The following is a 22,270-nucleotide window of genomic DNA, read 5'->3' on the forward strand; positions in this document are numbered from 1 at the left end:
TTTCCGGGGTATCGCTTTTTAGACAGTGAGGAGCTCAGAGCTGTTTATAAAAAGGGGGGGGGACTCCGTTAGTTAAAGGAGAGGCTTGTCTTACCGGAGTATCTGGAGATCTTGTTTTCCAGCGCCATTACCCGCGTGTATGGAGAATTCCGCCTTGTGCTGACTCTGCCCCGGGGTGTGGCTTGGGTTGAGAGCACTGAGATTTTTAAAGGTGCCTAGAGCGTCACTCGGACGCGTCGATTACTGCGTTTTTTTGGTGTATAGCATCTCTAGTAGCTTTATTGAACCACACAGAGCTGTATTTTCATTGTAGGCTGTATTTTGACACTAATACATCAGGATACCTCGTGTTCTTTTTAATAGGCAAAACGGTGCCAGGGGATGGCATCGTTCAGTCCCTGTTCACAGGTTTTAAGGCGGTCCACCCACCTTTGTTCTTTTTCGAACAGACGGCGCTCACAGTTGGCGCTTTTATCAGTGAGCATTTCAAGTACTGTCCAGTGGAGTTCTTCGCATGAGTGACCCATCTCTATAAAGTGGGCACAAAGTCTTGTGGTGTTTTTCTTTAAGCGGATGTTACTTTTATGCTCGCCAATCCTTAGCTTTATTTTGCGGCAAGTCATGCCGATGTATCTTTTATTGCACTTGCAGGTGATCATATATATGACGTGTGATGAGTTACAGTTCGTGTGCTGACGTTGTGTCCATACCAGTGTCTCCGTTAGCTGTAGTGTTTTTGATACTGTAGTTGTTTTACAGGCTACGCAGGACCCGCAAGGGTAGTGGCCAGTTACAGGGTTCATAGTCACATCTCTCGTGATGGATTGTTGTTGTTTTCTCAAGGGGCGGGTATGGACTAGGACGTCTTTGATATTCTTTGTTCTGCGATTGGCAAACCTCGGCTTTGGCCAGTTGAAAATTCCAGTGTACTGCAAGTACTGGAAGATATACTTTACTCTGAAGACTGGCAATACCAAACACCGAGACACTTCATTCTCGAATGCTGCAAATTGGCTCTGACAGAAAACTTTTTTGCTTACGAGGAAGACCTTTATTTACAGACCCATGGGACATCGATGGGCAGTGCCTTTGCTCCATCGGTGGCAGGGCTGTATGTGAGCAACTTTGAGAGTAAGTTTATTCACAATGCAGCTAACATGTTCTCCACTAGCATCCTTTACTGGAAGAGGTATATAGATGATGTGATCCTAATCTGGGACACATCATCCGACCTAGAACAATTTATCCATTGGCTTAACCATCTAGACCCATGGCTAAAATTTACGTATACCTCCAGTAACAAGAGTTTGGATTTCTTGGATCTGACAATTTTTGTAGAAAATAACACCCTACACACAAAAACCTACACAAAACCTACTGCTAAAAACAGTTTGCTCTCGTATCAGAGCTACCACCCAAAGCCACTCAGAGACAATCTTCCTTTTAGCCAGTTCCTCCGGCTAAAACGTAACTGCAGCAAGAAAGAAGACTACCTGATCCAGGCGCAAGAGCTAAGTCAAAAACTGTCAAAAAGAAATTACAGTGCAAGAACAATAAAGTACTGTAAAAAAAGAGCGAATAACCAGCCCAGGGAGTGCCTTCTACAAAGTTACCCTAAAGCACAAGTACAGGACTTGACGACCTGCGTCACTACCTTCTGCCCATCAACTTATGAGGTAAACAAGCTGATAAACAAAAATTGGCATATCCTAAACACTGGAATTTTCAACTGGCCAAAGCCGAGGTTTGCCAATCGCAGAACAAAGAATATCAAAGACGTCCTAGTCCATACCCGCCCCTTGAGAAAACAACAACAATCCATCACGAGAGATGTGACTATGAACCCTGTAACTGGCCACTACCCTTGCGGGTCCTGCGTAGCCTGTAAAACAACTACAGTATCAAAAACACTACAGCTAACGGAGACACTGGTATGGACACAACGTCAGCACACGAACTGTAACTCATCACACGTCATATATATGATCACCTGCAAGTGCAATAAAAGATACATCGGCATGACTTGCCGCAAAATAAAGCTAAGGATTGGCGAGCATAAAAGTAACATCCGCTTAAAGAAAAACACCACAAGACTTTGTGCCCACTTTATAGAGATGGGTCACTCATGCGAAGAACTCCACTGGACAGTACTTGAAATGCTCACTGATAAAAGCGCCAACTGTGAGCGCCGTCTGTTCGAAAAAGAACAAAGGTGGGTGGACCGCCTTAAAACCTGTGAACAGGGACTGAACGATGCCATCCCCTGGCACCGTTTTGCCTATTAAAAAGAACACGAGGTATCCTGATGTATTAGTGTCAAAATACAGCCTACAACGAAAATACAGCTCTGTGTGGTTCAATAAAGCTACTAGAGATGCTATACACCAAAAAAACGCAGTAATCGACGCGTCCGAGTGACGCTCTAGGCACCTTTAAAAATCTCAGTGCTCTCAACCCAAGCCACACCCCGGGGCAGAGTCAGCACAAGGCGGAATTCTCCATACACGCGGGTAATGGCGCTGGAAAACAAGATCTCCAGATACTCCGGTAAGACAAGCCTCTCCTTTAACTAACGGAGTCCCCCCCCCTTTTTATAAACAGCTCTGAGCTCCTCACTGTCTAAAAAGCGATACCCCGGAAAAGCAAAGCTCTTTTGGCCACAGGTAGGCGAACTCGTCTTTCTAACATTCCAGCCATGCACTGTTTGCAGCGTTTTAACTAAATAGCTACGCACTGTCCACAGCGCTCGCCCGCCCCGCCCCTGCTATATTGATAAGCGCCACGATGCAATGCTGACAAGGGCTAAGTAATACAGACCCCAGCGTGTCTTACTAGTTTCTGCCTATGAATTCCTATTTTACCTTAGTGATAACCCAGATTTATCATCCCCACTCTCCATTTTTTGCCTTCTGAAAATTAAAGCATGTTTTTTGGTAAAGAAAATTGTTACTTAACCAAACCACAGAAAAATGTAATACATTAACGAAATAAGGTGTGTGTGTGCATGTTATATATGGACATCATTTTCGTCTCATTTCAGATTAAGAAGGAAAATTTCCCCAATTGTGTAACCAAAATAAGAGTTTTTGTACGCCAAATAAGACTACACAAATAGTGTAAGTACCATACCTTTATGTTTGTGAGTCCTGACGAAAGCGCCGCAGACCCTTCCTGGCCTAACGGAGCTGAAACATGTCGACGTATTTTATGAAATCATACTATCAGACCTAGTAACTCGGTCTAACATCGTACCACCCAATTTTTAATGTGGTAGAAACAACCCCCATTAAAGAACTTTCGGGCTGTTTTTCCCCCTTTTAACTATTTCTTCCTTTTTTGCACATTTTACTTTGCACCTTTTTTCACTTCAAATCTCTGGACACTGCACCCTAGACCAGAGGTGCCTCGGGTGAGGCTGGCACATTCACTTCGGAGTAGCCAATGATAACTGCCACAACTCTAATGTGGGGCGGACGAACCAGATATACCGCACCTTCTTCCAACAAAAAAACATAAGAGTTTTTTTGAGGCTACTCTGATCTTTATCCCTTATACCAATGGTCATAAGGTGTAACTAGTGTCCGTTTCTATTTTTGATAACCAGCGTTTATAAACTGGAACCATCTATTATGTCAAACGTCTCTTTTCAAAGACCTTATTTGCAATGTGGCTGTGTTGCTTAGCGTTGTCGGAGACGAACCACCGCAATAAACCACTCTTCCTAATTAAAGAAGCCTAATGACATATTTTCCCATGAAAGATTATTTGTGCTAAAATATTCATGCCCTTGCATTTTTCTTAACCCATTTACTTTGATTGCTTGAAATCTGCAGCCATAAAACAGCATATTTACCACTTACGTAATAGCGAGGTATTTGTAAATGGCTGTAAACAACATAAAAATGGATCTCTTCAACTCCCTGATGCTTTAACCTTTATTGAGGAAAAACGCATGGAACATTATTGATGAAAAGTTATATAATTGCAAGACGGACTACCTTGTGAATAATATTTTAACGCTGGCCATAACAATGCTTTCTCAAATTTACTTTAAACTATGTTGCTCAGCAGCTCATGCTACAGTGAAACATCTGTAAAAAAAAACAATAACATAGTCAAATAGCTCTGCGAGAGCTTTTTGGCTTTAATGCTTGTTTAAAGATGGCTTAAAGTAAAAAATTTTAAAAAAGCATTATGGCGTTGCCTGCGCTGGTCGTAATTGCGCTTTTTGCTGTAGGGCGGGGGCAAAAAAAAAAAAAGGACATGAGGTTTGGTGGAAGGGATGGCAACAAGGAAGCTGGAGGAGGTAGGAGGGACAGGGCAAACAACAAGGATGGGAGAGGCGGTGGGAGGGATTGCAAGGGATAGATAGAGCTTGCCAACACATGCACTCTTAAGGAGTGCCTGATTAAAAATAAATTACCTGCACAAGCTGTGGTCAGTGGAAGGGCACTGGCCGCAGAGAGCGGAAACTGTACTCTGTCCAAGATCCATGGTTGATCGGATGGCAGAAGAACTGAAGAGAAAGTGGAAGCAGCAGAAGGCCCTTACCAATGAGAAGCAAGGGAATGAGAGCGACGTGGGAGACAATCAATGGTAAATAACAATTAGTTTGGGGCAGGCTCTAAGCAAGGGATTGAGAGCAAAGTGGGAGCCATGGCAATAAACAGTAAGTTTGAGGCAGGCTCTGAGCCTCTTTTAAAGACTTATTATTTTGGGTTACAATAGCTTTTGCGGCCATCGCTTGAGTGCGCTGAATGTGAAACATAAAAAGGAAAGAAGCAAGGCGTGAACAACCACCACCACCTCAACCTTCTGAATCCCTCAACCAACACATCTATCTATGAAGTTTTTTTTTTTTTAAAGTGAAGACTGTGCTGAAATTGTAGGAAAGGGATCCATGTAGGCACGCATATCTCTGATGGATTGTAAGAATACTCAAGGAGGTAAGCTGCTGCTACTACAGACCAAGAAGATTGCATTGGTGGGAAAAGATGATATGGAGAATTAGGTAGATTTAAAGTAAAGCTGTGGTTAGCGAAGACATTCAAGCTAGCTTCACTGGGACAACTGTCCTATAAGCTGCCAGAGAGGAAAGTAGATTTTAGGAGGATCTTCAGGTAGCTTTCTAGATCTTAACTGAAGATACTATGTTTTTCTTGACATTAAGCTAAGGTTAGATGGCATCATGTCTGCTACCTGCGTGCTCCAGCCTGTGCTTGGAGTCACGATGTAGGCAGCACAGCCTTGCCATCAGCAGCAGCTCTCCAGCTGGCCTTGAGAATGATCAATTCACTCCAAAAGAGGGTAAAGGCTAAGCAACAGGCGCCAATCAGTTCATTTCCTCACAACAATAACCCCCAGCAAGTGGCATTTAAGTGAATTATGCCATTTGTTTTGAAGAAAACCACCAGGGTGTGGGCAGCAGAGGCAGCAGAGGGAACAGGGCCCCACATTTCCAACCCGTTCAGCTGCATTGAGGTTGGCACCATATTCCCGAGAGCCAAGCCCTACCTCTGGGTGTCGAAGGATGGGTAGGGTCGGCATGGCTGGCATGAGTGTGCAAGGGGGGACCGCTCGAGTTTCCTCTTGTAGCGGCGAACCAACAAGAAAAAAGAAAGTAGTGCTTACAGACTAATAAACACATACTATGTAACAGAAGTAAAGGGGCCAATAGCCATGGGAGGTTACAAATGACGAAAAGGTAGTACTATGGAGTGACTAACACACCGATTACTGAATCAGAAGCCTGCATTTACAAAGGACAAAGACAAATGTCAATGACAAATATGGGCAGAGATTGGGCGGGGCTTCTCTTTCATACTCTACTATGGCAGATCGTCAGAGCAGCGCATTCGCGCTAACTTAGGCTCGACCTAATGAACAAAGGGGCAAGCACACACCCTTGATGCACACTCCATTCAAAATTAAAAACATTACATACCTACTCACCAATCCCAAACCTTAACACATGGTTTTTTCTCATGGTGCAAAGATATTAAAGTGTGCACCAGTTATGTGTCCATCCAATTTCGATTAAAATTTGCCATAATGTAGCTCTGTTTACACAGTCGAAGGCGGTCAACAAGTCCATTAAAGCAAGATACTGGTTAGAGTGCTTCGCCACGGTGTATTTGCCTTTCCTAAGATGCACATTCAGGCATTGTTCCACTGTACCGATTCCATTTCGAAAACCTAGCGGACACTGATTCAATACATTATTTTCATCAATTGGCCCATGTTAATATCCTATTGGAGAGGACTCTTCCAAATATCTTAGCAGGGATGTCTATCAGGGAGGTAGGGCGATAATGTTTAGGCTCAGTGTGACTCCCTTTTCCAAAAATGGTCACTATGATTAAAAGCGCCTAGCATTTTGGAATTGTGTAATGGCTCATTAAATTAAAGACATTTGTCAATAAAGGTGCCCATAAAATTGTCTCACACTTAATCAAATCAATGGAATGCCATCAGAGTTGGGGGGGGCCGTACTGCTCCTACTCTCCTGAATGGCAGCTGTGACTTCTGACAAAGGTACAAATAGGAAATTGAAAGTATCAATGTTGACAGCATCATTGTTGGTTTGGTTAGGTTACTGGCAGCATAGATGATTTTAAAATGCCCTGCCCAATCCTCTACCCGTATTTGGCAGCTAATAGTGGTGCTGGTTTGATCCATTTCTCTAATACATGATACTTTTCTCCCAAAAGCCTTACTATCCTTAGTCTTAGCAATGTCTTTAAGGGTAGTCCACTGGTCAGTTATAATTTCCTTTTTTATTTTATTTCAAAAGATTTTATTAGAAAGAAATTTGTACAACACAGTACAGAGTAAGCAGGACGAAGGCAATACTGGTCTTGTATTGTTGTCGTTACAAGCATAGATATTGATACATTCTGGCTTGCTGAGATGCTGGAGTGATGGTTATACATAATCAACTTGAGTCCTTGGCGTTACCTAAAGGTTCATAAGCGTTGCCTCCGTCGGTCAGAAGAGATAGTGTATATAGGTAAGTAGGAGAAAAGACGAGAGTGAGAAAGAGAAAACGGACATAAGTGTGGAGGGTTGTAGGTTGCTTGACTACAGAGTTTGCTGATGGGCGGCACCAGGGGTGGGGGGGGAGGCCATTGAGGGTGTCTAGCGGTGTGGTGCGTTCACGGCGGTTTTTGCGAGTCAAGGTATTTGCCCAGGGAGAGCCACATCTTATTGCCCGGTCCCCCTTGGGGTGTTTGATTTTTTGTTATGTTGTCTGCTCCCCTTAGGAAGGTGGCCCAGTTGAACCAGACTTTGAAAGTGGCTTTCCCCGTGTCTTTCCAGTTAGAAAGGATGGTCTTAGTTGCCACCGTGAGGAGTAGGTCAATGAGGCTCCTGTCGTTAGTAGAGTGTATCTCTGGGGCCATGAAAGCATTTGTTATGCTGAGGATGTCAAGTTGTAGAGTGTACCCCGTTACGTTATAGATGAAATCTCTTACTTTTCCCCAGAATGTTTTATGTTGGCAGTTCCAACATAAATCCTTGTTTATGAGCCCGACCGCCGCTAGGCGTGCCGAGGTCCAGTACGCTCTGTGTAGGAGCCAGAATTTAGTTTGTGCTAGTATGGTGGTGACTTTGTTCCTGCTCGCTGAAGACTTTCCAGACAGCCTGCCTAGCTAGACAAGGCATATACTGGCTCACGTCTGAACAAGGATACACGCCGGCTTGGCTGGAACTAGAAAGAGCTCTGCTGGGCGGCCTAAACCCAGCGACTCTCCTCACTGCTAATAAACACCCAGAAGCAAGCAACATAATTCTCATAAACACCAAAAACGCCCTCCTGCACGTAGACAAAAGAATGGAAACGAGCATAAAGAACACAAAATGGGAATCCATTTGGTTCAACACAAAAATAAAATATAAAATCAGCATACTTACCTTAGGCTCCTGGCCCCAGTGAGGTATCTCTACCCCATCCCAACTAGAGGAACACGGGTCCCCCACCATCTTTGCCAGCCTACAACGGGTGCACGACCTCCCAGACATAGAACTATATAACTTTCTTAAAGTAAAGGCGGCAATAACCAAAGCAGGACTAAGCAAAGATGCACCATCAATCCACCAATACCTGACCAACCTCAACAAAATTGGGCACCAAACGTCACACCTATATAAACTCGTAAGTGCAAAAATAACCAGGTTAAACAGGAAGGCCATAGAATACTGGTCAGTTATAATTTCATTCTGCCCTTTCTGGTCACAGACTTATACCCCCAACGCACAGAGGCCACAAGATGTTTATCTTGACTGGGAGTAATAAGTGCCTTGAGCAGGAGGGGATTAGCCAGTGAGCACGCATGATTGAACCACCGAGGGGGCCTGCAATGCTGATTTAGCTGACTTCAATAAGAATAAACAGTTGTGGTATTTCCCTGAAAATTTCACGAGAACACAGAATTTTATTTGAGGCATACCCAATCAACAGAATATTTTACATACCTCTACCGTAGTCTCGTGCACAAACCAGCCACATGACAAGTTGGGGAAATATTTGTTTTCCATTAAAAAGTGAGAGTTCAGGGTGCAAAAAATAAAGTGCAAAAGTAGCAGCGGCAGGCAACCACAAAAATAAATCCTCTCTATCCATGTGTCAGCATCTACCTCAATGTAACTGTCTCCAGGTCAGTATACTCTTCTCGCAGCATTACCAAATCACAGTATACTCCTCCTTTAACATCTGTTTTAATAGGAGTTTCGACCTGCATTTCCGAGCTTCAGCAGTGGCATCTCACTGTCCCTGTGCTGATGTTTTTCTGCATCCGCAACAGTATCTCTATGCCCAATGCCAGCCTTCCACCCTAGTGACAGTGTTTCTCTGGTCCCTTATCACCATATCCAAGTTTCTCAAGCCTCACATCCCGTCTAATTGCCTCAGGGTACAGTTTTTACTGTTCCAGATCCAGGTCTCACTGCACAGGCACCTATGGCTCACTTTGTGTGTCTCCTTGTCCTAGTGTCTGGGTCTACTTGTTTCAGAGTTGGTGTGTTTACGTACACCTGTGCAAGCGTTAATGAGCCTGCATCCCTCCCGTGGTTGTATGTCAATACAACGCGGTGTTTACACCGCACTACCATTACAACGCTGGTTTTACAACGCAAGTCGTTACCACGACTTACGCTGTAGGGTGCTGGACTTAGGAATAGTAACATTTACTATTCCAACACCAGCCTACGTACAGTAGGGAAGGTGTTGGAATAGTAAATCTACTATTCCTTAGCCTAGAGCGCCCTCCAGCGCAAGTCGTGGTAACAACTTGCTTTGTAAAACCAACATTGTAATGGTAGTGCGGTGTAAACACCGCGTCGTAATGGATGTTCCCCCCCTCCCGTTGTGTCAGTGTCACAACGGACACAGATCATACATGTTCATGGGTCTGTTTCCGTCTCCATGACTCAGTGTCACATGTTCAATTCTTTCTTTTTCTAGTGTCAGAGTCACACTGTGCTAGTCACCATGTTCTAGTGCCAATTGTTTCCATGCCCCAATGTTAATATCAACAACACCCAAAACTAATGTCAGTATGCTCCCTTCCCAGTTTTGCAACTTTCCAATTTTAGGGTGATCCCTATACCGTTGTCAAGGTTTGTGCTTCCCAGTCTCAATATCATTGTCTTGTCAGTGTAATATGTCTCTGTTTCACGGCCTGTGTTTTCCTACGTCCTTGGCCTTGTTACCTTGCCTGGGAGAACGTGTCTCTGCACACAATGCGCTAATTGCCCCACAGTTTATATCACCCTGATCCAGGATTTGCCTCTTCTTGCTTCAATATTTTCTTCTCGCTTTTCATTGTTACCATATTTCGATTGTAGGGTCGGTGTCCTTTTCTCATGTCCACGCCCCTCTGGTCCCATGCCCACATCTATGTGCCCTCGAGTATAGCTCTCCCATCTCGAGATATCACTGCCCGCTTTCACCGTTTCCCAATCTCCCAAAGTCTTCCTGTAGTCATGTCCGTTCTCTGTACCCCATATTCTGTGTCGCCCCCTGGCCTAGTATCTGCCACACCACCTAAAATCTCACTTTCATTTTAAACCCTACACGTCTCGCTATCCCAACACCATAAGGTCTCGGTCACAGGGTCATTGGGTAAATAATGAACGACAGGCGCAAGCTAAGAGACCAAGAAAAGAGTCATCTGACTTGGATGTGTAAGGCAATGCACGCTCCTATGGATGGAGTGAGCACTCAGAAACGTGGCAAATTACCCCAATTGACAGAAGTAGGCCCAAGAAAGTATTAGTGTATGAATTTGAAGGGGAATTGGTCTTAGGATGCCAGTCATCCACTCATCCATGAACACCCGCGCTTGGGAAGTGAGAGATGCTGAGTATTTCACCTAGAGGGGTCCAGAGATGCAATTCATTTTGGCAATTTACTTTAGTTGATGGCAGCTGAATAAAAGTGCAGTGTAAGTTAACAGTACAAAAAATGAGGAAGAGTGTCTCTGGGAAGGAGAGGGTAGCAGTAGTAAGAAAATGAGCTTAGGGGCAGAATTGTGTTGCATCCTGCTGAGTTTCGGAATAACACTTGATCACCTTAGTTGGGGACACCATATCCAACTATGCAGAGATCTAGCAGATCTCGTGCAGTGTGTTACACGAGACAGAGCCTTGACAGACAACATGGGTAAGTAGCCTTAGGTAGGGCATTTCAGCTGTCTAAAATACACAGTTGGGCAGATCCAATGTAAGAACTTTCCCGACCAACAAGGGCATTTTAGTGGTGATATTTTAAATTTTGGAGCCATTTATTGGTCCTTCATGAAGATGCTATAAAGACGCCTGCTTACAATGAACTTCATGTAACCCCACCCCTGCAGTAGGGTTATTACCTCCATATAGCATAGCATGCCAAGTTATATCCCAATGAAATAAACCTTCTTACAACAATCCCAAATGTATGCATTTAATTTAATCATGCAGAACAAAATCTGACAGCAGGCGACAAAGTGCTTAATATCAGTCACAATCAGACCTGGTCATCAGTATTTTAAATAAGTCTGGGCGGAGTTCCGCTACACAGAACTCCGCGGAGTGAAAAAATATTGACGCGCTACATTGAGCTCCGCAAGCGGCTGAGTGGGTTAGAAAAATGGCAGGTGTTTGTCTGCGCTGTGAAATTATTGCGAATGGCACCATGCACAGCGCAAGCGGGCGCTGCTTCCTTTCTGCCGCCTGAGTAGATTTTCTACCCGAGTGGCAGCTTTCTCAACGCAAACAGAAAGTTTCTCAACACTAGTGGTCGCGAGCATACGCGGTCACTCAAATTGAGAAATCCGACTGCCCGCGTTGAGAAATCTCACCTGGTGGTTGATTTTCCTTGCTTGTGCTCGTCAACTTGATGTTGATCAGCGCAGAGAGGAAAAAAACGTAACTCTGCAAGCTCCGCATAACGTGGAGTGCAGAAAACTCTGCATATCTTGCAAGTGGAGTGGAGTTCACTGCCCAGACTTAGTTTTAAACAGCAGTCTAAAGAGGAACAAAACAAAAAATTAAAATATTAAGTGTTGGTTTAACAACTCAGGAGCGCCTAAATTAACAGAGAAGAACAAGTTACTTACCTTTGGTAACAATATATCTGTAAGAGACATATATAGGTTATAGATTCCTTACCTTAGAATTACCCCAGGCGTCAGACTGGATCAGGAAAATCTTCTTCAGCAGTACCACAGCATGTCGGTAGATGGCGTCGGTCGACTCGTCGTTCGTCGTCGGCATCGTAGTTGCCTGAATGACATTGCGGTATCTACTTAGACGCTGCCCATGTGCGCTGACAACACTTCTTTACATGACATTCCACGCCAGAAGCGCAGAGCCATGCAAAACACTGACCACTGGTGCACAAAACTAGGGCCCTGAAAGGGAGTCCCTTACTCTTGAAGTTAGTTCGCAGAACGGGGAGGATGGGTGGGGTGGTTAGGAATCTATAACTAATATATGTCTCTTACAGATATAACGTTACCAAAGGTAAGTAACTTGTTCATCTGAAAGAGACTATTAGCTATAGATTCCTTACTTTAGAATAGATACCCCAGCAATACCAACCTCGTAGGTGGATCTGCGAACCAAGTACACACCAGAAAGTCCTGGAGAACAGAACGGCCAAAAAAGCTGTCTCTTTCCGACCTGGCTGTCCAGGCAGTAATGTTCAGTGAACGTGTGAAATGATGCTCACGTGGCTGCCTGGCAGAAGTCACGTCCCAAAGCAGTAGTGGCTGCCATCACCCTGGTGGAATGGGCACGCAACCCTACAGGTGGTTCCTTTTTTGCCAAGGAATAACAGATTTTAATGCAAATTACGACCCATCGAGAGATGGTTCGTTTTTGCATGCCCGACCTTTCTTGTCGCCCACATAGCCAACAAAGCGCTGATCATCCACCCGGAATTATTTTGTGCGATCCAGATAAAATGAGATCGCACGTTTTGGATCCAGAGGGTGGAGCCTCTCCTCCTCTTTAGAATAATGTGGGTGCTGCAAGAAGGTGGGCAAAGTGATGGTCTGTCCTATATGGAACGACTTTGGGAAGAAAGAAGGTCTAGTTCGAAGCCAACCTTTTCCAGATGAACAGCAAGGAAAGGTGTAGAAGAAAGCCTGAAGATCACTCACCTTGCGAGCAGAGGTGATGGCAACCAGAAAATCAGTCTTTAAGGTCAAGAGTCTGAGTGGACAATTATGTAGCGGATCGAAAGGAGAGCACATAAGGTAAGTCAGAACAAGGTTCAAGTCCCACTGGGGCATTACGAAAGGAATGGGAGGAAAGAGGTGAGTAATGCCCTTCAGGATACAATTTACAATAGGGGACATAAAAAGAGAAGGCTGATCAGGAAGGCGAAGAAATGCCAAAATGGCTGAAGGATAGCCCTTAAGGGTGCCCAGAGCAGAGCCCTGCTGGGCCAAAGAAGCAGGAAGAGGAGACCCTCAGAAAGGTGATCCACAGCCCTTGCTGCACACCATGCCACAAATATTTAGGGAGATGGAGGCTGGACAGGTTCGGGAGGAGGACTGTGCCCTGCTGCTGTGACAGAAGATGCTCCAGCAGGGGCAGTTTGATCGTAGGATTGATGGCCATGTTCATGAGCTTGGGATCCTGCCCAGTCCAGAGCCACAAGAATGACGTGGGCCTGGTCGCGCTTGATCTTCTTCAGCACTCTGGGCAGAAGTGGTATAGGTGGAAAGGCGTATAGAAGACTGCAACTCGATTTGCGATGAAAAGCGTTGCCTAGGAAGTGCCGCTTTGGAAATTCCAACTTGCAGAACTGCTGACATTGCACGTTCTCTTCGGTGGCAAATAGATCTAACCAAGGCTCTCCTCAATGCTGAAAGAGACATTGCACCACCTCGGAGTGAAGACGCCATTCTTGATCCATAAAGCACTGGTGGCTGAGTTCATCCGCCCTGACGTTCAGGGAACATCCCAGGTGTTGAACCATCAGGGACATGCCCTGATGTTCCAGCCACTTCCAGAGACAAAGGGCCTCCTGACAGATGATCCACAACCCCACTCTGTCCTGTTTGTTGCAACACCACATGGAGGAAGTGTTTTCTGTGAACAACTGCCCTACTCTTCCTTTGACGGAAGGAAGGAATGCCTTCAGTGCTAGACAAATCACCCGGCGCTCCAGAAGTTTGATGTGGAACCCAGACTCCGCCGGAGGCCAGATGCCTCTGATCTCTGCCTCTCCAATGTGGCCGCCCCATTCCATGAGTGATGCATCTGTCACCACTGTGAACTCTGGTTGGTGAAGGGAGAGGGATCTGCCGTAGACCCAAACCTGGTTTGTGAGCCACCACTGCAACAGATATGCAGTCCCTGTTGAGATCAGGACAGATTCCCCGGATGCTGCACCCACTGGAACTTCAGGTCCTACTGCAGAACCCACATTAGCAACCTGGCATGATCCACCAGCAGGATGCAGGGGGCCATGAGGCCCCGTAGCCTCAGGATCATTCTCACCAAAATCCGGGACAGAGGCTGGAACATCGGTATCGTAGCCTGAATGTCCCGGACTCGCTGCTAGGGAGAATAGGACCGAAAGTGCGCTTTGTCCAGAACCGCTCCGATGAAAAGGAGTGTCTGAGAAGGGTTCAGGTGCACCTTCGGCACGTTGACTGTGAACCCTAGCAAATGCAGGATGTCCATCGTAGTCTGTAGGTGGGCGACAACAGCCTGGGGCGAGCTCACCTTCAACAACCAGTTGTCGAGATAGGGGAAGACTGGAACCTCTAACCTGTGCACATGAGCTGCGACCATCGCCATCACTTTCGTAAACACCCGAGGGGCACTGGTAAGGCCAAAGGGGAGCACGATAAACTGAAAATGCTTGTCGCCTACCGTGAACTGTAGGTAACGCCAGTGGGCAGGCCAGACAGGGATGTGAAAATGCACGTCCTGCAAGTCCAATGCCACCATCCATTCTCCAGGGTCGAGGACAAACAGGACCTGAGCCAATGTAAACATTTAGAACTATTCCTTCCGGAGGAAGCAGTTGACGTCCCTGAGGTCGAAGATAGGACACAGGCCTTTGTCCTTCTTGGGCACCAAAAAGTAGTGGGAGAAGCAACCATGACCTACATCTAGCACAGGGAATCATGCAATAGCTCCCTTGGCAAAGAGAGCCGCAACTTCCTGACTGAGAAGGGCCAAGTGATCCTTCAACATGTGATGGAGTGTTGGTGGCATGGAGGAAAGGGTAGACTTGAAGAGGAGGGACTTCGGACTATCTGCAAAACCCACCTGTCCGATGTGATGTTGTGCCAGTGGGGGAGGTGATGGCGTATCCTGCCACTCACTAGCAACCGGTGGCCTTGAAAGGTCAGATTAGGAAGGTTTGAAGGCTGCTGCAGAGGGGGCACTGGTGGACTAGCCCGCCCGCTGGCCCTCACACCCACGGCGCTGGGTCCCACGTCCCCGGCTGTGCAGAGGCTAAGCAGGTTGCGCCGGCCTGTGGCCCTGGATGGAACGTGGTGGGGCACCCCTACCGTAGCCATGAAAGGGGCAAAAGGCAGACTGCTCTGGGCGCAAGGTGGTAGGGTGACCCAAGTATCTGGCTGTAGTCCTAGAGTCTTTGAAGTGCTCAAGCGCATTGTCTGCCTTGTCACCAAACAGGCGACGGCCATCAAAAGGCATGACCAAAAGGGTCGATTGGACATCCCCGGAGAAGCCAGTGGACCTCAACCAGGAGTAGTATATCAGGGCTACCGAAGTAGAAGTCGTCCTGCCAGGCGAGTCTGCGGTGTCTAGCCCACAGCAGATGGCGAACTTTGCTCCATCTCTACCCTCAACAAGCGCACAGGAGAGTACAGTCTGTGCCTCCTCCTGGCACTGTGGCAGCACTTGCTTGACCATATCTCACACAGAGTGGGAATTACGGCCCAAGAGACATGCGGTGTTCACCTACCGCAGTCCTAAGCTGGCGGAAGAAAACATCTTCGTAAGATGGTCCAGCTTCTTGGATTTCCTATCTGGGGGAGCAGTAGTGAATGTGCCTTTTGAGGTTGAGGCTTGTACCACCAAACTCTCAGAGGAGGGTGTTGGGAGAGGAAAAGTGGGTCCCCCGGTGCCGGGCGGTGGTGTCGGGAGCCCCTGTGCTGGGCTTGAACCAAGAGCCCAGTAGGATGTCCATGAGGGCCTCATTGAAAGTCAGCAGGGGCTTTGAAGAGGCTCCTGCTGGCTGAAGCACATCAGTCAGGAGGTTAGTCCTGACTGCCATCATAGGAAGCTCAAGATCCAAGGCCTCAGCTTTCCTATGCAACACCACAGCGTAAGAGGCTCCATCCTCCGTGGCCATGGTAGGGAAAAAGCACACCAGGGTTTGAGGATGTATCAAGACCACTGGCTTCACCCAACTCCTCTAAGTCCGGCTCCTCTAGCTGGTCTGTCAAAGGGTCAATGGACTCCTCCCAGTCATCCTCATCCTCATCCTCACCTGGCTGCCACTCAGGGCAAAAAGGAACACCAGGGATTAACAATGGTACAAAAGTACCCCCCTGCGCTGGTACCGGTGTCGGTCGATGCCAGTCCATCTCTGTGTCCATATCGAGGGAGAGGCCGGGGTCAACGCTGGCTGGGGGACACAACAAGCGTTGGAGGTGTTGGCCAAGGAATCTGCTCCGGGGTAGGTGTCATAAAGTTGACTGGCACCGAACCGGATCCAGGCCTGAATCCCTGGGGGCCCTGCGGCCCCTAAGCCACCTGCATCGAAGGGCTAGAGCCCCCAGCCGAGTTTGTGGGGCCCGAAGGTGCGCCGGTGGAGTCAGCCTGCCCAAAGATGGAGTGGAGAGCTTCGTAAAATGCACAAAGCTGGGCAGGGGACGCTCCGGCTCCCGGAAAGGGAGGGAAGCTTGGAGCCGTCCCAATTGGCTCCGCGGGCAGAGCCGAAAGAAGAAGAATGTCCACGTCCCGTCAGCCGACGGACGGGGAGAAAGCGAAGAGCAACTGTGCTTCTTCACATTCTTCTTGTGCTTAGACTTACCCAAAGACGAAGACTTTGACGATGAAAGGTGGTGGTGACTTCGTGACCTCCCTCTTGACACCGACCTCCAGAAGCTTTCGGGACCGCTCCCGCAAAGACTTCAGATTCATGGCCCAACAGTTGGAGTACTTTGAGTCACGGTCACGCTCCAGACACCATAGGCACACGAGGTGTGGGTCCGTGACCGACATCAATTTATGACAGGAGTCACAAAGTTTGAAACCGGTACGTTGATGGGACATCCCTACATGCACCAGGAGTCGAATGACTCAAATAAAGAGGTCGACAAAAGTCTAAAAACTTTAGTCAAAAAGTGACTATGGGTATCGCTCTCTCTGGATCTGCGCTGCTTGGCCCGGAAAAAGAAAGAACTGACGGCAGCACGCAGGGGTGGTGTGCAAGTAGATACATCGACGTCATTCCGGCGACCACGACGCCAACTATGAACACAGAGTCGACCGACCCCAGCTACCGACACGCAGGGGTACTGCTGAAGAAAATTTTTCCAGATGCAGTGACGCCTCGGGTAAATTCTAAGGTGAGGAATCTATAACTAACAGTCTCTTTCAGATCTATTAAACTAGCACTTCTAGTAACTAAAAAGATAGGTGAGATATTATGTTTGAATATGGTTTATACTAAAAAAATAAAATAATGCAGAGTTACAAAATTATATACCCAGACCAAACATTTACATGCAGACTATGTGTAGGAATAGTACTACGTTCGTTATTCTATTTTCAACTTCGCTTGAACTACTAACCGGGCAAATTATGTTGTCAAGAAACCTTTATACTTCCTAGCACTTAAAATGACTTGGACAAACTTTGTTCTTTGACAGTGATCATAAAGTTGTTTTTAAGCAAACTAAAACCTATCCATTAAATGCACGCAAACAATACACGCCCTATAAATGACAAGGTGTTGTCTAACAGCTCTAGGCGTATATTCATAACACTGCTGAGTGTTTATTTTCATTTTATGTAGATCATGAGGAATAGCCCAAGTCTTCACTGCACAGAAATATTAAGTGCCCTAAGGTAAAAGTCACAATGTAATGCTGTAATCCAGGTGGTTCCTTATAAACTATCAGATTATAGAAAATTCAGGCACAAACTGAGCAATGTGGCTTGTTCTCAACTTCAACAGAACGTGCAATATCTGCTTTAACACAGAAGTTCTCATTACTCGACAGAATTTCACCAGAGAAACGTTGTGGCACTGTTTTTTTTCTCCCAAATGGGGGAATTACCTCTCGATTCCGATAACCGTAGCACTAAAAAGAGCTACAAGTCTCGGATTCTTATTGTGTATTTTTTACTCAAAATTTTCCCTGGGTCTTTCATGGCTAAACCCACCAGGTCAGAGTGGTATTTACGAACCATTTGTGCTGCAGATTCGGCCACAATTACTTGTTTGCACACAAAGTGGGATTACCTCTTGTCTTATAATGATGGACTTTGAGTGGCACTGGCACATATGTGGGGCCTGCATCAGACTGTATGAAAGTGCTGGGGCACCTATTTTTTTTATTATACACATAAACTGAATTACAAACTGAGGCACATTAACTTACTTTGTGAAAGAAGTGATTTTAAAGTTTATCGTATTTGGTTTGGGGAGCTGTACTCAGAAGATACGCTTAATACAAAACATACTAGTCTTGCATAGCTGCCAACGCTGCCCAAAGGTAGCTGCAAACACATTTATTTAGTCCTGGCCATGTATCTCACAGCAATTTGCATGTTGGACATTTTTTGAATATTTACTTATAATGTAAAATGCAAAACTTTAAATCCCAGACTGCAACACGTGGGCGACTAACTGTAAGTGTGACTGGTCACATGAAGCACTAGGAAGATTTCATTTTGGGGAAGATGAGGCTGACAAAGCACGATGAAGGTAAACATTTAACCTGTGTTCACATAAGTCCACATATCCAGGAAAGCTTAAAGAGGAGCTACTGGCTTACTGTAGTCCAAACACTGGCCAACAAGAAAGCCTACCACTCAGTTTATCTAGTTAATGGTAAAGATCAGCTGAGAAGACCCCGCTTGCCTTCAGTCTTGAGCCAAGCAGTCAGTGATGGGTGTTAGGAGGACTACCACAGCAGGGCAAAGACATAATGGTGTCATACCTCGGATAGGGTGGGGCCGGCATGGACATATATTTGGCATAAACCATGCTTTTAGAGTTTCTCTAAAGGTTGTAAAGGGAAACCCAACCACTGAAGCACAACAGAATTATGTTGACAGAGAACGAAATAAAAATACTTAAATTCAAGGCTGATTGCAACCACTCTCTGAAAGCGTATACAAGTTCAGTGGTCTAGTAAGGTTTCATATTGGTGCTTACTGAGAAAATGCAAGGTTGGCTAAGGCTGTTCTCACTTGTGAAAACTGTCATTTGTCACTGTAATCCACTACAGGGAACAATCCAATGGAGAATCATCTTCAAGTGTGCCAGAATCTCCGGGGATAGTTACATCTCAAGTAGTTCAATCAGGAGTAGATTTAACGTTTTTTTCCAATCAAGCTGGCTTAGACATTGCCGGTAGCGATAAAAGCCCTTCTTGAGGCTTCTCATCGGGCCATCTGGAGTCTGGCAGTAGCGAGTGCTGACTGCCAGCTGGGTTCTTTTCACTGCGCATTCCTGGAGTGTAGATCCAGCGAGCTCAGCCTAAAAGCACAGCATGACCCTGCCAATAAGGACCACAGGCTCTCCGCAAACTTTCTGCGGCACTGCATTGCAGCCGGGAAATGGGCCGTAGGAGAGAGCAGAGCTGCCTGCTGCTGTACGACCATCCAGCGCATCCCTCACCCAAAAGCTAATTCAGCTTGACGGGATTTCCCACACGGCACTCCTGCTAGTAAAAAAAAACTAGTGAACTGTTGAGCCAAATCTCCGACTCCCTGCTGAATGACCCACATGAAGCAGAGGGTTGCTGCTCTGGAGGATTCAAACAATGATCAAATCGAAATTAGTATGGAAGTCCAAAAAGAGCAAGAGGAGCTGCAGCTCAAGCTCGATGATGAAGAGAGTAGACCCAGACGGGCAAATCTAAGATTTGTTAGAATTCCTGAGGATCATGAGGCAGGACAAACCGTCACTTCATTAGTCTCTGATCTGATACTTAAGCATGTTCTCACGTAGAAAGAATGAGAATGGTTGGATTTAACCATCACCTATGCCCATCGGGTCCCTACTACTTGCCCAGCTACTGGCAACTATCCTAGAGCGATCCTACTACATTTTGGGTACTTTCGTGTTAAAGAGCAAATCCTATCATGAGCTAGAACACAAAAATCATTTACTACTTCTTAGAACTTTTCATTCCGCATATTTTCAGACATGTCTTTTGTAGCGGCACGTCGACGCAAAGAGTTTGTTGCTCTTATTGATGATTTCAAGCACCATGGGGCCCCAGCAGGCATTTTGAAGCAGTCAAAACTTAAGGTTCTCTATGTGGGGCGTGTGAGGATTTTCCACTCGGTTGATGTGGCCAGAAACTTCTTGCATTTGATTAAACAAAATCTTGCAACCGCAGGGAGAAGAAACGGCAGCCCCTGAGAAATTTAAGTATCAATGTATAGATAAGCTTTTCTAGGATCAACAGACTGGGAAGGAGGTGCATGCAGGTATACATTGCATTGAATCGAAGTAGCTCTATGAAAATTGCTCTATCTGCACATGATATTGCAATTTTGGTATATGTGATATTGATAACGTGGGCAGCCAGACAGTGGCTATCCATTGTGTAGCCTCTTTGGTGGAGGGTACAGAGTGTCATGTCAAAGCACTCAGGCAGGAGAGGAGGGAGGAAGGAGGATAGCTTCAGAAGGGGGCCTAGGACGGGTGAGGCCTCTGGAGCAGGAGGGATGGGCGGGGAGAAATATGGGGGAATAAGGGATGGGAAGGGGTGAAAACGCAGGGAGAACTTACTTTTTAGGATCCTCTTATGTTACCAAGATTTTGTATATGAGCCAAGACTCGCAAAATGAGAGCTACAATACATTAAATGCTGGGTTATTGTTGTCTATCACACAATGGAATTTGTTTATGTACTATGATGGTGATTAATGCCATCAAAATAACATCATGCAATATCAATGGTGCTAGCAATCAGGTTGAATTAAAATCCACTTTAGATTGGCTTCTGGCAGTCCAAGTTCAAATTATTCTCTTCCAAGAGACACATCTTGAAGCTCAATTCAAGTTGCTCAAAACGCCGATAGGTATCTCTCAAGCATTTTATGCTTCCACTGGAGTAGCTATTAAAGGGGTGGTTATTCTAATAGCACAGACCTTCAAAGAACAAATATTAGAAGTTTTTAGAGATCGTACGGGCAAGTGGAATTTTACTTAAAACAGTAATAGGTACTCAATATATTTATCTAGCAAGCTTTTATGGCCCTATTGAAGACAATATAGCAGCATTAAGCGAGCTGTATGAATTATTGCGGGGCTAGTCTGTTTTTTTCTGATGGGGGAGATTTTAACATTCTTCAGGATGTTAGATTGGACTCATCCCCTATTAATAAGGCACAGAATAAACCCCAGGCATAAAGGTTTCTAGCTAAAATGATCCAAGACCTAGCTTTAGTTGATCCATGTCAATTGGATAATCCTCACTCCCAAGAGTTTACCTGTTCCTCTAAAAAGATATAATACGGCCGACAGGATTGACTTCTTTTGGTCGCATTTCAATGTACCACAAAGAATGCTGGTATATGGTCCAATCCCTTTTCAGATCATTCAGTTTATTGAATTGAACACTAAATTTGAGCAACCAGATAGACCAAGGTGGTTTCTTGATAAATCATTATTAACTAATAAAGGTTGGGTGGTAGCCATGAACTCTAATTTGAAAGAATTCTTAAAGATGAATATTGGGTTAGCTCCCTCTTTTGCTGTTTGGTAGGCCTGCAAGGCCTTCATACGGAAGGGGCCATTACCTTTAATGCCCAAGTCCTAAAGCTGAAAAGGGAAAGGGAGCGATATCTACAGGTAAAGCTCGACCATGCCACTCTGGTCCATCTTAGGGGGAGGTGTGCAGGATTCTGGTGCAAAATTAAGTGAAGCTAGACAAGCCCTGAAAGAGAATAATTTTTCCCAGACAATTTTAAATCACAACTCCAGTTTTCAGCAACTATACGAAGAAAGTGAACAGGCCAGGCGACTTCTTGCATGGTCAGTGAAAAGGAGACACAACAACTCTATTATCAAATCCATCTAAGATAAAGACAGTGGCCAGATGGCATCTCAATCAGATGAGATAAAGTCTTTCTAACCCATTATAAGAATCTTTATACATCCCCATTCGTCACTAGGACAGAGGTAATAAATAATTTGTTGGATGGCATTGATATACCAATTTTCATTCAAGAGCAGAAGGCAATTGTTCCCATTACTCTTAAAGAGGTATTAGAAGTGATTAAGAACTCCCCTAATGGGAAAGCTTGTGGGAACAATGGCCTACCTGCAGAGATATACAAGATCTTTAGCCCACAGCTGGCTCCTTTCTTGGGCACTTTTTTTAATGAGATTTTAGAAGTTGTGAAATTCCTTTCAATTTCTTGGAGGCAGTAATCATTAGCTTTTAAAAAAAAAAAAGGCAAGCTCATAGATAAACCTGGCTCATATCGTCCCATTAGCCTGCTAAATAGCGATTACAAAATCTAGGCCGAAATACTTTACTCTAGAATAACACCTTTGACCACAGAAGTCCAAATCTGGATTTCTATCGGGAAAGGACTATCTTGG

General features: G+C 45.5%; 1 protein-coding gene across 5 annotated transcripts in view; it reads right to left on the bottom strand.

Annotated features, from left to right (window-relative positions):
- Positions 1-22,270, bottom strand: part of LRRC8D (leucine rich repeat containing 8 VRAC subunit D) — a 439,662-nt gene that overhangs the window by 304,514 nt on the left and 112,878 nt on the right. The window contains exon 1 of one of the 5 annotated variants that reach the window (XM_086953959.1): positions 11,337-11,360. The exons of the other annotated variants lie outside the window; for them this stretch is intronic. The gene's annotated coding sequence lies outside the window, so the exon portion shown is untranslated. Of the gene's footprint in view, positions 1-11,336; positions 11,361-22,270 lie in introns of those variants that run through there. 5 annotated transcript variants of the gene reach the window in all.

The sequence above is a fragment of the Lissotriton vulgaris genome, chromosome 1_1 (assembly GCF_964263255.1).
Source record: "Lissotriton vulgaris chromosome 1_1, aLisVul1.2, whole genome shotgun sequence".
NCBI classification, from domain to species: Eukaryota; Metazoa; Chordata; class Amphibia; order Caudata; family Salamandridae; genus Lissotriton; species Lissotriton vulgaris.